Source organism: Triturus cristatus, chromosome 1_1, assembly GCF_964204655.1.
Source record: "Triturus cristatus chromosome 1_1, aTriCri1.1, whole genome shotgun sequence".
NCBI lineage: Eukaryota > Metazoa > Chordata > Amphibia > Caudata > Salamandridae > Triturus > Triturus cristatus.
Window position 1 is genome coordinate 728,365,481 of NC_140579.1, and position 14,189 is coordinate 728,379,669.

Sequence of the window (14,189 nt, forward strand, 5' to 3'; positions counted from 1 at the left end):
GTTTTAGGGTTTAGGGTGGTGCAGTGGTGTTTGGGTAGTGTAGGGAGTCGTGCTGGGGATAGTGTTTTAGGGTTTAGGGTAGTGCAGTGGTGTTTGTGTAGTATTGGGAGTCGTGCTGGGGGTAGTCTTTTAGGGTTTAGGGTAGGGCAGAGGTGTTTGGGAAGTGTAGGGGGTCGTGTTTTAGGGTATAGGGTAGTGCAGTGGGGTTTGGGTAGGGTAGGGGATCCCGATGGGGCTAGTGTTTTAGGTTTTAGGGTGGTGCAGTGGTGTTTGGGTAGTGTAGGGAGTCGTGCTGGGGGTAGTGTTTTAGGGTTTAGGGTTGTGCAGTGGTGTTTGTGTAGTATTGGGAGTCATGCTGGGGATAGTGTTTTAGGGTATAGGGTTGTGCAGTAGTGTTTGTGTAGTGTATGGGGTCATGCTGAGGGTAGTGTTTCAGTGTTTAGGGTTGTGCTGTGGTGTTTGTGTAGTGTAGGAGGTTGTGCTGGGGTACTGTTTTAGGGTTTAGTGTATTGCAGTGGTGTTTGTGTAGTGTAGGGGGTCGTGCTGAGGTAGTGTTTTAGGGTTTAGGGTAGTGCAGTGGTGTTTGTGTAGTGTAGGAGGTAGTATTTTAGGGTTTAGGGTAGTGCAGTGGTGTTTGTGTAGTGTAGGGGGTCATGCTGGGGGTAGATTTAGGGTTTAGGGTAGTGCAGTGGTGTTTGTGTGTTGTAGGGGGTCATGCTGGGGGTAGAGTTTAAGGGTTTAGTGTAGTGCAGTGGTGTTTGTGTAGTGTGGGGGGTCGTGTTTTAGAGTTTAGGGTAGCACACTGGTGTTTGGGTAGTGTAGGGGATCATGCTCGGGTACTGTTTTAAGGGTTTAGGTAGTTCAGTGGTGTTTGTGTAGTGTAGGGGGATGTGCTGGGGGTAGTGTTTTAGGGTTTATGGTAGCGCAGTGGTGTTTGGGTAGTGTAGGGGTTCATGCTTGGGTAGTGTTTTAGGGTTTAGGGTAGTGCAGTGGTGTTTGTATAGTGTAGGGGGTTATGCTGGGGATAGTGTTTTAGGGATTAGGATAGTGCAGTGGTGTTTCGGTAGTGTAGAGGTAGTGCTGGGGTAGTGTTTTAGGGTAGTGCAGTGGTGTTTGTATAGTGTAGGGGGTCATTCTGGGGGTAGTGTTTTAGGGTTTAGGGTAGTGCAGTCGTGTTTGTTTAGTGTAGGGGGTCATGCTGGGGGTAGTGTTTTAGGGTGTAATGTAGTACAGTGGTGTTTGTGTAGTGTATGGGGTAGTGTTTTCGGGTTTAGGGTAGTGCAGGGGTGTTTGTGTAGTGTAGGTGGTCGTGTTTTAGGGTATAGGGTAGTGCAGTGGTGTTTGGGTAGTGTAGGGGATCATGAGGAGGCTAGTGTTTTAGGGTTTAGGGTGGTGCAGTGGTGTTTGGGTAGTGTAGGGAGTCGTGCTGGGGGTAGTGTTTTAGGGTTTAGGTTAGTGCAGTGGTGTTTGTGTAGTATTGGGAGTCGTGCTGGGGGTAGTGTTTTAGGGTTTAGGGTAGTGCAGTCGTGTTTGTGTAGTGTAGGGGGTCATGCTGGAGTTAGTGTTTTAGGGTTTAAGGCAGTGCAGTGTTGTTTGTGTAGTGAAGGGGTCGTGCTGGGGGTAGTGTTTTAGGGCTTAGGGTAGTGCAGTGGTGTTTCTGTAGTGTAGGGAGTCATACTGGGGGTAATGTTTTAGGGTTTAGGGTAGTGCCAAGGTGTTTGGGAAGTGTAGGGGGTCGTGTTTTAGGGTATAGGGTAGTGCAGTGGTGTTTGGGTAGTGTACGGGGTCGTGCTTGCGGTAGTGTTCTAGGGTTTAGGGTAGTGCAGTGTTGTTTGTGTAGTGTAGGGGGTCATGCTGGGGGTCGTGTTTTAGGGTTTAGGGTAGTGCAGTCGTGTTTGTGTAGTGTAGGGGGTCATGCTGGAGTTAGTGTTTTAGGGTTTAAGGCAGTGCAGTGTTGTTTGTGTAGTGAAGGGGTCGTGCTGAGGGTAGTGTTTTAGGGTTTAGGGTAGTGCAGTGGTGTTTGTTTAGTGTAGGGGGTCATGCTGTAGGTAGTGTTTTCGGGTTTAGGGTAGTGCAATGGTGTTTGGGTAGTGTAGGAAGTCGTGCTGGGGGTAGTGTTTTAGGGCTTAGGGTAGTGCAGTGGTGTTTCTGTAGTGTAGGGAGTCATACTGGGGGTAATGTTTTAGGGTTTAGGGTAGTGCCAAGGTGTTTGGGAAGTGTAGGGGGTCGTGCTTGGGATAGTGTTTTAGGGTTTAGGGTAGTGCAGTGGTGTTTGTGTAGTGTAGGGGGTCATGCTGGGGGTAGATTTAGGATTTAGGGTAGTGCAGTGGTGTTTGTGTGTTGTAGGGGGTCATGCTGGGGGTAGAGCTTTAGGGTTTAGTGTAGTGCAGTGGTGTTTGTGTAGTGTGGGGGGTCATGTTTTAGAATTTTAGGGTAGTACACTGGTGTTTGGGTAGTGTACGGGATCATGCTGGGGATAGTGTTTTAAGGGTTTAGGTAGTGCAGTGGTGTTTGTGTAGTGTAGGGGGATGTGCTGGGGGTAGTGTTTTAGGTTTTATGGTAGTGCAGTGGTGTTTGGGTAGTGTAGAGGTAGTGCTGGGGTAGTGTTTTAGGGTAGTGCAGTGGTGTTTGGGTAGTGTAGGGGTTCATGCTTGGGTAGTGTTTTAGGGTTTAGGGTAGTGCAGTGGTGTTTGTATAGTGTAGGGGGTTATGCTGGGGATAGTGTTTTTGGGATTAGGATAGTGCAGTGGTGTTTCGGTAGTGTAGGGGTAGTGTTTTAGGGTAGTGCAGTGGTGTTTGTATAGTGTAGGGGGTCATTCTGGGGGTAGTGTTTTGGGGTTTAGGGTAGTGAAGTCGTGTTTGTTTAGTGTAGGGGGTCATGCTGGGGGTAGTGTTTTAGGGCGTAATGTAGTACAGTGGTGTTTGTGTAGTGTATGGGGTAGTGTTTTCGGGTTTAGGGTAGTGCAGTGGTGTTTGTGTAGTGTAGGTGGTCGTGCTTTAGGGTATAGGGTAGTGCAGTGGTGTTTGGGTAGTGTAGGGGATCATGATGAGGCTAGTGTTTTAGGGTTTAGGGTGGTGCAGTGGTGTTTGGGTAGTGTAGGGAGTCGTGCTGGGGATAGTGTTTTAGGGTTTAGGGTAGTGCAGTGGTGTTTGTGTAGTATTGGGAGTCGTGCTGGGGGTAGTCTTTTAGGGTTTAGGGTAGGGCAGAGGTGTTTGGGAAGTGTAGGGGGTCGTGTTTTAGGGTATAGGGTAGTGCAGTGGGGTTTGGGTAGGGTAGGGGATCCCGATGGGGCTAGTGTTTTAGGTTTTAGGGTGGTGCAGTGGTGTTTGGGTAGTGTAGGGAGTCGTGCTGGGGTAGTGTTTTAGGGTTTAGGGTTGTGCAGTGGTGTTTGTGTAGTATTGGGAGTCATGCTGGGGATAGTGTTTTAGGGTATAGGGTTGTGCAGTAGTGTTTGTGTAGTGTATGGGGTCATGCTGAGGGTAGTGTTTCAGTGTTTAGGGTTGTGCTGTGGTGTTTGTGTAGTGTAGGAGGTTGTGCTGGGGTACTGTTTTAGGGTTTAGTGTATTGCAGTGGTGTTTGTGTAGTGTAGGGGGTCGTGCTGAGGTAGTGTTTTAGGGTTTAGGGTAGTGCAGTGGTGTTTGTGTAGTGTAGGAGGTAGTATTTTAGGGTTTAGGGTAGTGCAGTGGTGTTTGTGTAGTGTAGGGGGTCATGCTGGGGGTAGATTTAGGGTTTAGGGTAGTGCAGTGGTGTTTTTGCAGTGTAGGGGGTCGTGCTAGGGATAGTGTTTTAGGGTTTAAGGCAGTGCAGTGGTGTTTGTGTAGTGAAGGTGGTCGTGCCGGGGATAGTGTTTTAGGGTTAAGAGTAGTTTAGTGGTGTTTGTGTAGTGTAGACGTTTGTGCTAGGATAGATTTAGGGTTTAGAGCAGTGCAGTTGTGTTTGGGTAGTGTAGGGAGTTGTGCTGGGGTAGATTTAGGGTTTAGGGTAGGGTAGTAGTGTTTGGGTAGTATAGGGAGTTGTGCTGGTGGTTGTGTTTTAGGGTTTAGAGTAGTGCAGTTATGTTTGGGTAGTGTAGGGTGTCGTGCTGGGGGTAGTGTTTTAGATTTTAGGGTAGTACAGTGATGTTTGGGTAGTGTAGGGGGTTGTCCTGGGGGTAGTGTTTAAGGGTTTAGGGTAGTGCTGTGGTGTTTGTGTAGTATAGGGGGTCATGCTGGGGGTAGTGTTTTAGGGTTTAGGGTAGTGCCGTGGTGTTTGTGTAGTGCAGTGGGTCATGCTGGGGGTAGTGTTTTAGGGTTTAGGGTAGTGCAGTGTTGTTTGTTTAGTGTAGGGGGTCATGCTGGGGGTAGTGATTTAGGGTTTAGGGCAGTGCAGAGGTGTTTGGGTAGTGTTTGTGTAGTATAGGGGGTAGTGCTTTCGGGTTTAGGGTAGTGCAGTGTTGTTTATGTAGTGTAGGGGGTCATGCCGGGGGTAGTGTTTTACAGTTTATAATAGCGCAGTGGTGTTTGTGTAGTGTGGGGGTCATGCTGGGGGTAGATTTAGGGTTTAGGGTAATGCAGTGGTGTTTGTGTAGTTTAGGGGGTTGTGATGGTGATAGAGTTAGGGTTTAGAGTAGTGCAGTGGTGTTTGGGTAGTGTAGGGGGTCATGCTGGGGGTAGTGTTTTAGGGATTAGGGTTGTGCAGTAGGGTAGTGCAGTGGTCTTTTGTAGTGTAGGGGGTCATGATGGGGGCAGTGGTTTACGGTTTAGGGTAGTGCTGTGGTGTTTGTGTAGTATAGGGGGTCATGCTGGGGGTAGTGTGTTAGGGTTTAGGGTAGTGCCGTGGTGTTTGTGTAGTGCAGGGGGTCATGCTGTGGGTAGTGTTTTAGGGTTTAGGGTAATGGAGTGTTGTTTGTTTAGTGTAGGGGGTCATGCTGGGGGTAGTGTTCAAGGGTTTAGGGTAGTGCAGTGGTGTTTGTGTAGTATAGGGGGTAGTGTTTTAGGGTTTAGGGTAGTGCAGTGTTGTTTATGTAGTGTAGGGGGTCATGCCGGGGGTAGTGTTTTACGGTTTATAATGGTGCAGTGGTGTTTGTGTAGTATAGGGAGTCGTGTTTCAGGGTTTGGGGTAGTGCAGTGGTGTTTCGGTAGTGTAGGGGTTCGTTCTTGGGGTAGTGTTTTTGGCTTTAGGATAGTGCAGTTGTGTTTGGGTAGTGAAGGGGTCGTGCTCGGCATAGTATTTTAGGGTTTAGTGTAGTACAGTGGTGTTTGTGTAGTGTACAGAGTCGTGCCTGCGGTAGTGTTTTAGGGTTTAGGGTTGTGCAGTGTTGTTTGTGAAGTGTAGGGGGTTATGCTGGAGGTAGATTTTGGGTTTAGGGTAGTGCAGTGGTGTTTGTCTAGTGAAGGGGTCGTGCTGGGGGTAGTGTTTTAGGGTTTAGGTTAGTGCAGTGGTGTTTGTGTAGTGTAGGGTGTGGTGCTGGGGTAGATTTAGAGTTTAGGGTAGGACAGTAGTGTTTGGGTAGTGTAGGGAGTCGTGCTGGGGGTAGTGTTTTAGGGTTAAGAGTATTGCAGTGGTGTTTGTGTAGTCTAGGGGTTTGTGCTGGGGTAGATTTAGGGTTTTTGGGTAGTGCAGTGGTGTTTGGGTAGTGTAGGGAGTTGTGCTGGTGGTAGTGTTTTAGGGTTTAGGGTAGTGCAGTGGTGCATGTATAGTGTAGGGGGTTTGCTGGGGGTAGTGTTTTAGGGTTTAGGGTAGTGCAGTGATGTTTGGGTATCGTAGGGGGTTGTGCTGGGGTAGTGTTTAAGGGTTTAGGGTAGTGCAGTGGTGTTTGTGTAGTGTAGGGGGTCGTGGTGGGGTAGTGTTTTAGGGTTTAGGGTAACACAGTGGTGTTTGTATAGTGTAGGGGGTTGTGATGGTGGTACATTTAGGGTTTAGAGTAGTGCAGCGGCGTTTGGGTAGTGTAGTGGGTCATGCTGAAGGTAGTGTTTTAGGGTTTAGGGTAGCGTGTGGTGTTTGTGTAGTGTAGGGGGTCCTGCTAGAGGTAGTTTTTTAGGGTTTAGGGTAGTGCTGTGGTGTTTGTGTAGTGTAGCGGGTTATGCTGGTTGTGGTGTTTGGGGTTTAGGGTCGTGCAGTGGTGTTTGTTTAGTGTAGGGGTCATGCTGTGTGTAGTTTTTTAGGGTTTAGGGTAGTGCAGTGGTGTTTGGGTAGTGTAGGGGGTAGTGCTGGGGTAGTGTTTTAGGGTTTAGGGTAGTGCAGTTATGTTTTGATAGTGAAGGAGTCGTGCTGGGTGTAGTATTTTAGGGTTTAGGGTAGTACAGTGGTGTTTGTGTAGTGTACGGAGTTGTGCTTGCGGTAGTGTTTTAGGGTTTAGGGTAGTGCAGTGTTGTTTGTGTAGTGTAGGGGTCATGCTGGGGGTCGTGTTTTAGGGTTTAGGGTAGTGCAGTCGTGTTTGTGTAGTGTAGGGGTCATGCTGGAGTTAGTGTTTTAGGGTTTAAGGCAGTGCAGTGTTGTTTGTGTAGTGAAGGGGTCGTGCTGGGGGTAGTGTTTTAGGGTTTAGGTTAGTGTAGTGGTGTTTGTTTAGTGTAGGGGGTTGTGCTGGTGTAGATTTAGGGTTTAGTGTAGGATAGTAGTGTTTGGGTAGTATAGGGAGTCGTGCTGGTGGTTGTGTTTTAGAGTTTAGAGTAGTGCAGTTATGTTTGGGTAGTGTAGGGTGTCGTGCTGGGGTAGTGTTTTAGGGTGTAGGGAAGTGCAGTGGTGCATGTGTAGTGTAGGGGGTCGTGCTGAGGGTAGTGTTTTAGGTTTTAGGGAAGTGCATTGGTGTTTGGGTAGTATAGGTGGTAGTGATGGGGGTAGGATTTTAGAGTTTAGGGTAGTACAGTGATGTTTGGGTAGTGTTGGGGGTTGTGCTGGGGGTAGTGTTTAAGGGTTTAGGGTAGTGCTGTGGTGTTTGTGTAGTATAAAGGGTCATGCTGGGGTTAGTGTTTTAGGATTTAGGGTAGTGCAGTGGTGTTTGTTTAGTGTAGGAGGTAGTATTTTAGGGTTTAGGGTAGTGCAGTCGTGTTTGTTTAGTGTAGGGGGTCATGCTGGGGGTAGTGTTTTAGGGTGTAATGTAGTACAGTGGTGTTTGTGTAGTGTATGGGGTAGTGTTTTCGGGTTTAGGGTAGTGCAGGGGTGTTTGTGTAGTGTAGGTGGTCGTGTTTTAGGGTATAGGGTAGTGCAGTGGTGTTTGGGTAGTGTAGGGGATCATGATGAGGCTCGTGTTTTAGGGTTTAGGGTGGTGCAGTGGTGTTTGGGTAGTGTAGGGAGTCGTGCTGGGGTAGTGTTTTAGGGTTTAGGGTAGTGCAGTCGTGTTTGTGTAGTGTAGGGGTCATGCTGGAGTTAGTGTTTTAGGGTTTAAGGCAGTGCAGTGTTGTTTGTGTAGTGAAGGGGTCGTGCTGGGGGTAGTGTTTTAGGGTTTAGGTTAGTGCAGTGGTGTTTGTTTAGTGTAGGGGGTTGTGCTGGTGTAGATTTAGGGTTTAGTGTAGGATAGTAGTGTTTGGGTAGTATACGGAGTCGTGCTGGTGGTTGTGTTTTAGAGTTTAGAGTAGTGCAGTTATGTTTGGGTAGTGTAGGGTGTCGTGCTGGAGGAGTGTTTTAGGGTGTAGGGAAGTGCAGTGGTGCATGTGTAGTGTAGGGGGTCGTGCTGAGGGTAGTGTTTTAGGTTTTAGGGAAGTGCATTGGTGTTTGGGTAGTATAGGTGGTAGTGATGGGGGTAGGATTTTAGAGTTTAGGGTAGTACAGTGATGTTTGGGTAGTGTTGGGGGTTGTGCTGGGGGTAGTGTTTAAGGGTTTAGGGTAGTGCTGTGGTGTTTGTGTAGTATAGAGGGTCATGCTGGGGTTAGTGTTTTAGGATTTAGGGTAGTGCAGTGGTGTTTGTTTAGTGTAGGAGGTAGTATTTTAGGGTTTAGGGTAGTGCAGTCGTGTTTGTTTAGTGTAGGGGGTCATGCTGGGGGTAGTGTTTTAGGGTGTAATGTAGTACAGTGGTGTTTGTGTAGTGTATGGGGTAGTGTTTTCGGGTTTAGGGTAGTGCAGGGGTGTTTGTGTAGTGTAGGTGGTCGTGTTTTAGGGTATAGGGTAGTGCAGTGGTGTTTGGGTAGTGTAGGGGATCATGATGAGGCTCGTGTTTTAGGGTTTAGGGTGGTGCAGTGGTGTTTGGATAGTGTAGGGAGTCGTGCTGGGGTAGTGTTTTAGGGTTTAGGGTAGTGCAGTGGTGTTTGTGTAGTATTGGGAGTCGTGCTGGGGGTAGTGTTTTAGGGTTTAGGGTAGGGCAGAGGTGTTTGGGAAGTGTAGGGGGTCGTGTTTAGGGTATAGGGTAGTGCAGTGGTGTTTGGGTAGTGTACGGGGTCGTGCTTGCGGTAGTGTTTTAGGGTTTAGGGTAGTGCAGTGTTGTTTGTGTAGTGTAGGGGGTCATGCTGGGGGTCGTGTTTTAGGGTTTAGGGTAGTGCAGTCGTGTTTGTGTAGTGTAGGGGGTCATGCTGGAGTTAGTGTTTTAGGGTTTAAGGCAGTGCAGTGTTGTTTGTGTAGTGAAGGGTCGTGCTGAGGGTAGTGTTTTAGGTTTTAGGGTAGTGCAGTGGTGTTTGTTTAGTGTAGGGGGTCATGCTGTAGGTAGTGTTTTCGGGTTTAGGGTAGTGCAATGGTGTTTGGGTAGTGTAGGAAGTCATGCTGGGGGTAGTGTTTTAGGGCTTAGGGTAGTGCAGTAGTGTTTCTGTAGTGTAGCGAGTCATACTGGGGTAATGTTTTAGGGTTTAGGGTAGTGCCAAGGTGTTTGGGAAGTGTAGGGGGTCGTGCTTGGGATAGTGTTTTAGGGTTTAGGGTAGTGCAGTGGTGTTTGTGTAGTGTAGGGGGTCATGCTGGGGGTAGATTTAGGATTTAGGGTAGTGCAGTGGTGTTTGTGTGTTGTAGGGGGTCATGCTGGGGGTAGAGTTTTAGGGTTTAGTGTAGTGCAGTGGTGTTTGTGTAGTGTGGGGGGTCGTGTTTTAGAATTTTAGGGTAGTACACTGGTGTTTGGGTAGTGTACGGGATCATGCTGGGGATAGTGTTTTAAGGGTTTAGGTAGTGCAGTGGTGTTTGTGTAGTGTAGAGGGATGTGCTGGGGGTAGTGTTTTAGGTTTTATGGTAGTGCAGTGGTGTTTGGGTAGTGTAGAGGTAGTGCTGGGGTAGTGTTTTAGGGTAGTGCAGTGGTGTTTGGGTAGTGTAGGGGTTCATGCTTGGGTAGTGTTTTAGGGTTTAGGGTAGTGCAGTGGTGTTTGTATAGTGTAGGGGGTTATGCTGGGGATAGTGTTTTTGGGATTAGGATAGTGCAGTGGTGTTTCGGTAGTGTTTCGGTAGTGTAGGGGTAGTGTTTTAGGGTAGTGCAGTGGTGTTTGTATAGTGTAGGGGGTCATTCTGGGAGTAGTGTTTTGGGGTTTAGGGTAGTGAAGTCGTGTTTGTTTAGTGTAGGGGGTCATGCTGGGGGTAGTGTTTTAGGGTGTAATGTAGTACAGTGGTGTTTGTGTAGTGTATGGGGTAGTGTTTTCGGGTTTAGGGTAGTGCAGTGGTGTTTGTGTAGTGTAGGTGGTCGTGCTTTAGGGTATAGGGTAGTGCAGTGGTGTTTGGGTAGTGTAGGGGATCATGATGAGGCTAGTGTTTTAGGGTTTAGGGTGGTGCAGTGGTGTTTGGGTAGTGTAGGGAGTCGTGCTGGGGGTAGTGTTTTAGGGTTTAGGGTAGTGCAGTGATGTTTGTGTAGTATTGGGAGTCATGCTGGGGGTAGTCTTTTAGGGTTTAGGGTAGGGCAGAGGTGTTTGGGAAGTGTAGGGGGTCGTGTTTTAGGGTATAGGGTAGTGCAGTGGGGTTTGGGTAGGGTAGGGGATCCTGATGGGGCTAGTGTTTTAGGGTTTAGGGTGGTGCAGTGGTGTTTGGGTAGTGTAGGGAGTCGTGCTGGGGGTAGTGTTTTAGGGTTTAGGGTTGTGCAGTGGTGTTTGTGTAGTATTGGGAGTCATGCTGGGGATAGTGTTTTAGGGTATAGGGTTGTGCAGTAGTGTTTGTGTAGTGTATGGGGTCATGCTGAGGGTAGTGTTTCAGTGTTTAGGGTTGTGCTGTGGTGTTTGTGTAGTGTAGGAGGTTGTGCTGGGGTACTGTTTTAGGGTTTAGTGTATTGCAGTGGTGTTTGTGTAGTGTAGGGGGTCGTGCTGAGGTAGTGTTTTAGGGTTTAGGGTAGTGCAGTGGTGTTTGTGTAGTGTAGGAGGTAGTATTTTAGGGTTTAGGGTAGTGCAGTGGTGTTTGTGTAGTGTAGGGGGTCATGCTGGGGGTAGATTTAGGGTTTAGGGTAGTGCAGTGGTGTTTTTGCAGTGTAGGGGGTCGTGCTAGGGATAGTGTTTTAGGGTTTAAGGCAGTGCAGTGGTGTTTGTGTAGTGAAGGTGGTCGTGCCGGGGATAGTGTTTTAGGGTTAAGAGTAGTTTAGTGGTGTTTGTGTAGTGTAGAGGTTTGTGCTGGGATAGATTTAGGGTTTAGGGCAGTGCAGTTGTGTTTGGGTAGTGTAGGGAGTTGTGGTGGTGTAGATTTAGGATTTAGGGTAGGGTAGTAGTGTTTGGGTAGTATAGGGAGTTGTGCTGGTGGTTGTGTTTTAGGGTTTAGAGTAGTGCAGTTATGTTTGGGTAGTGTAGGGTGTCGTGCTGGGGGTAGTGTTTTAGAGTTTAGAGTAGTACAGTGATGTTTGGGTAGTGTAGGGGGTTGTCCTGGGGGTAGTGTTTAAGGGTTTAGGGTAGTGCTGTGGTGTTTGTGTAGTATAGGGGGTCATGCTGGGGGTAGTGTTTTAGGGTTTAGGGTAGTGCCGTGGTGTTTGTGTAGTGCAGTGGGTCATGCTGGGGGTAGTGTTTTAGGGTTTAGGGTAGTGCAGTGTTGTTTGTTTAGTGTAGGGGGTCATGCTGGGGGTAGTGATTTAGGGTTTAGGGCAGTGCAGAGGTGTTTGGGTAGTGTTTGTATAGTATAGGGGGTAGTGTTTTCGGGTTTAGGGTAGTGCAGTGTTGTTTATGTAGTGTAGGGGGTCATGCCGGGGGTAGTGTTTTACAGTTTATAATAGCGCAGTGGTGTTTGTGTAGTGTGGGGGTCATGCTGGGGGTAGATTTAGGGTTTAGGGTAATGCAGTGGTGTTTGTGTAGTTTAGGGGGTTGTGATGGTGATAGAGTTAGGGTTTAGAGTAGTGCAGTGGTGTTTGGGTAGTGTAGGGGGTCATGCTGGGGGTAGTGTTTTAGGGATTAGGGTTGTGCAGTAGGGTAGTGCAGTGGTCTTTGTGTAGTGTAGGGGGTCATGATGGGGCAGTGGTTTACGGTTTAGGGTAGTGCTGTGGTGTTTGTGTAGTATAGGGGGTCATGCTGGGGGTAGTGTGTTAGGGTTTAGGGTAGTGCCGTGGTGTTTGTGTAGTGCAGGGGGTCATGCTGTGGGTAGTGTTTTAGGGTTTAGGGTAATGGAGTGTTGTTTGTTTAGTGTAGGGGGTCATGCTGGGGGTAGTGTTCAAGGGTTTAGGGTAGTGCAGTGGTGTTTGTGTAGTATAGGGGGTAGTGTTTTAGGGTAGTGCAGTGTTGTTTATGTAGTGTAGGGGGTCATGCCGGGGGTAGTGTTTTACGGTTTATAATGGTGCAGTGGTGTTTGTGTAGTATAGGGAGTCGTGTTTCAGGGTTTGGGGTAGTGCAGTGGTGTTTCGGTAGTGTAGAGGTTCGTTCTTGGAGTAGTGTTTTTGGCTTTAGGATAGTGCAGTTGTGTTTGGGTAGTGAAGGGGTCGTGCTCGGGATAGTATTTTAGGGTTTAGTGTAGTACAGTGGTGTTTGTGTAGTGTACAGAGTCGTGCCTGCGGTAGTGTTTTAGGGTTTAGGGTTGTGCAGTGTTGTTTGTGAAGTGTAGGGGGTTATGCTGGAGGTAGATTTTGGGTTTAGGGTAGTGCAGTGGTGTTTGTCTAGTGAAGGGGTCGTGCTGGGGGTAGTGTTTTAGGGTTTAGGTTAGTGCAGTGGTGTTTGTGTAGTGTAGGGTGTGGTGCTGGGGTAGATTTAGAGTTTAGGGTAGGACAGTAGTGTTTGGGTAGTGTAGGGAGTTGTGCTGGGGGTAGTGTTTTAGGGTTAAGAGTATTGCAGTGGTGTTTGTGTAGCCTAGGGGTTTGTGCTGGGGTAGATTTAGGGTTTTTGGGTAGTGCAGTGGTGTTTGGGTAGTGTAGGGAGTCGTGCTGGTGGTAGTGTTTTAGGGTTTAGGGTAGTGCAGTGGTGCATGTATAGTGTAGGGGGTTTGCTGGGGGTAGTGTTTTAGGGTTTAGGGTAGTGCAGTGATGTTTGGGTATCGTAGGGGGTTGTGCTGGGGGTAGTGTTTAAGGGTTTAGGGTAGTGCAGTGGTGTTTGTGTAGTGTAGGGGGTCGTGGTGGGGGTAGTGTTTTAGGGTTTAGGGTAACACAGTGGTGTTTGTATAGTGTAGGGGGTTGTGATGGTGGTACATTTAGGGTTTAGAGTAGTGCAGCGGCGTTTGGGTAGTGTAGTGGGTCATGCTGAAGGTAGTGTTTTAGGGTTTAGGGTAGCGTGTGGTGTTTGTGTAGTGTAGGGGGTCCTGCTGGAGGTAGTTTTTTAGGGTTTAGGGTAGTGCTGTGGTGTTTGTGTAGTGTAGCGGGTTATGCTGGTTGTGGTGTTTGGGGTTTAGGGTCGTGCAGTGGTGTTTGTTTAGTGTAGGGGTCATGCTGTGTGTAGTTTTTTAGGGTTTAGGGTAGTGCAGTGGTGTTTCTGTAGTGTAGGGAGTCATACTGGGGGTAATGTTTTAGGGTTTAGGGTAGTGCCAAGGTGTTTGGGAAGTGTAGGGGGTCGTGATTGGGATAGTGTTTTAGGGTTTAGGGTAGTGCAGTGGTGTTTGTGTAGTGTAGGGGGTCATGCTGGGGGTAGATTTAGGGTTTAGGGTAGTGCAGTGGTGTTTGTGTAGTGTAGGGGGTCATGCTGGGGGTAGAGTTTTAGGGTTTAGTGTAGTGCAGTGGTGTTTGTGTAGTGTGGGGGGTCGTGTTTTAGAATTTTGGGGTAGTACACTGGTGTTTGGGTAGTGTAGGGGATCATGCTGGGGATAGTGTTTTAAGGGTTTAGGTAGTGCAGTGGTGTTTGTGTAGTGTAGGGGGATGTGCTGGGGGTAGTGTTTTAGGTTTTATGGTAGTGCAGTGGTGTTTGGGTAGTGTAGAGGTAGTGCTGGGGTAGTGTTTTAGGGTAGTGCAGTGGTGTTTGGGTAGTGTAGGGGTTCATGCTTGGGTAGTGTTTTAGGGTTTAGGGTAGTGCAGTGGTGTTTGTATAGTGTAGGGGGTCATTCTGGGAGTAGTGTTTTGGGGTTTAGGGTAGTGAAGTCGTGTTTGTTTAGTGTAGGGGGTCATGCTGGGGGTAGTGTTTTAGGGTGTAATGTAGTACAGTGGTGTTTGTGTAGTGTATGGGGTAGTGTTTTCGGGTTTAGGGTAGTGCACTGGTGTTTGTGTAGTATAGGTGGTCGTGCTTTAGGGTATAGGGTAGTGCAGTGGTGTTTGGGTAGTGTAGGGGATCATGATGAGGCTAGTGTTTTAGGGTTTAGGGTGGTGCAGTGGTGTTTGGGTAGTGTAGGGAGTCGTGCTGGGGGTAGTGTTTTAGGGTTTAGGGTAGTGCAGTGGTGTTTGTGTAGTATTGGGAGTCGTGCTGGGGGTAGTCTTTTAGGGTTTAGGGTAGGGCAGAGGTGTTTGGGAAGTGTAGGGGTTCGTGTTTTAGGGTATAGGGTAGTGCAGTGGTGTTTGGGTAGTGTAGGGGATCCTGATGGGGCTAGTGTTTTAGGGTTTAGGGTGGTGCAGTGGTGTTTGGGTAGTGTAGGGAGTCGTGCTGGGGGTAGTGTTTTAGGGTTTAGGGTTGTGCAGTGGTGTTTGTGTAGTATTGGGAGTCATGCTGGGGATAGTGTTTTAGGGTATAGGGTTGTGCAGTAGTGTTTGTGTAGTGTATGGGGTCATGCTGAGGGTAGTGTTTCAGTGTTTAGGGTTGTGCTGTGGTGTTTGTGTAGTGTAGGAGGTTGTGCTGGGGTACTGTTTTAGGGTTTAGTGTATTGCAGTGGTGTTTGTGTAGTGTAGGGGGTCGTGCTGAGGTAGTGTTTTAGGGTTTAGGGTAGTGCAGTGGTGTTTGTGTAGTGTAGGAGGTAGTATTTTAGGGTTTAGGGTAGTGCAGTGGTGTTTGTGTAGTGTAGG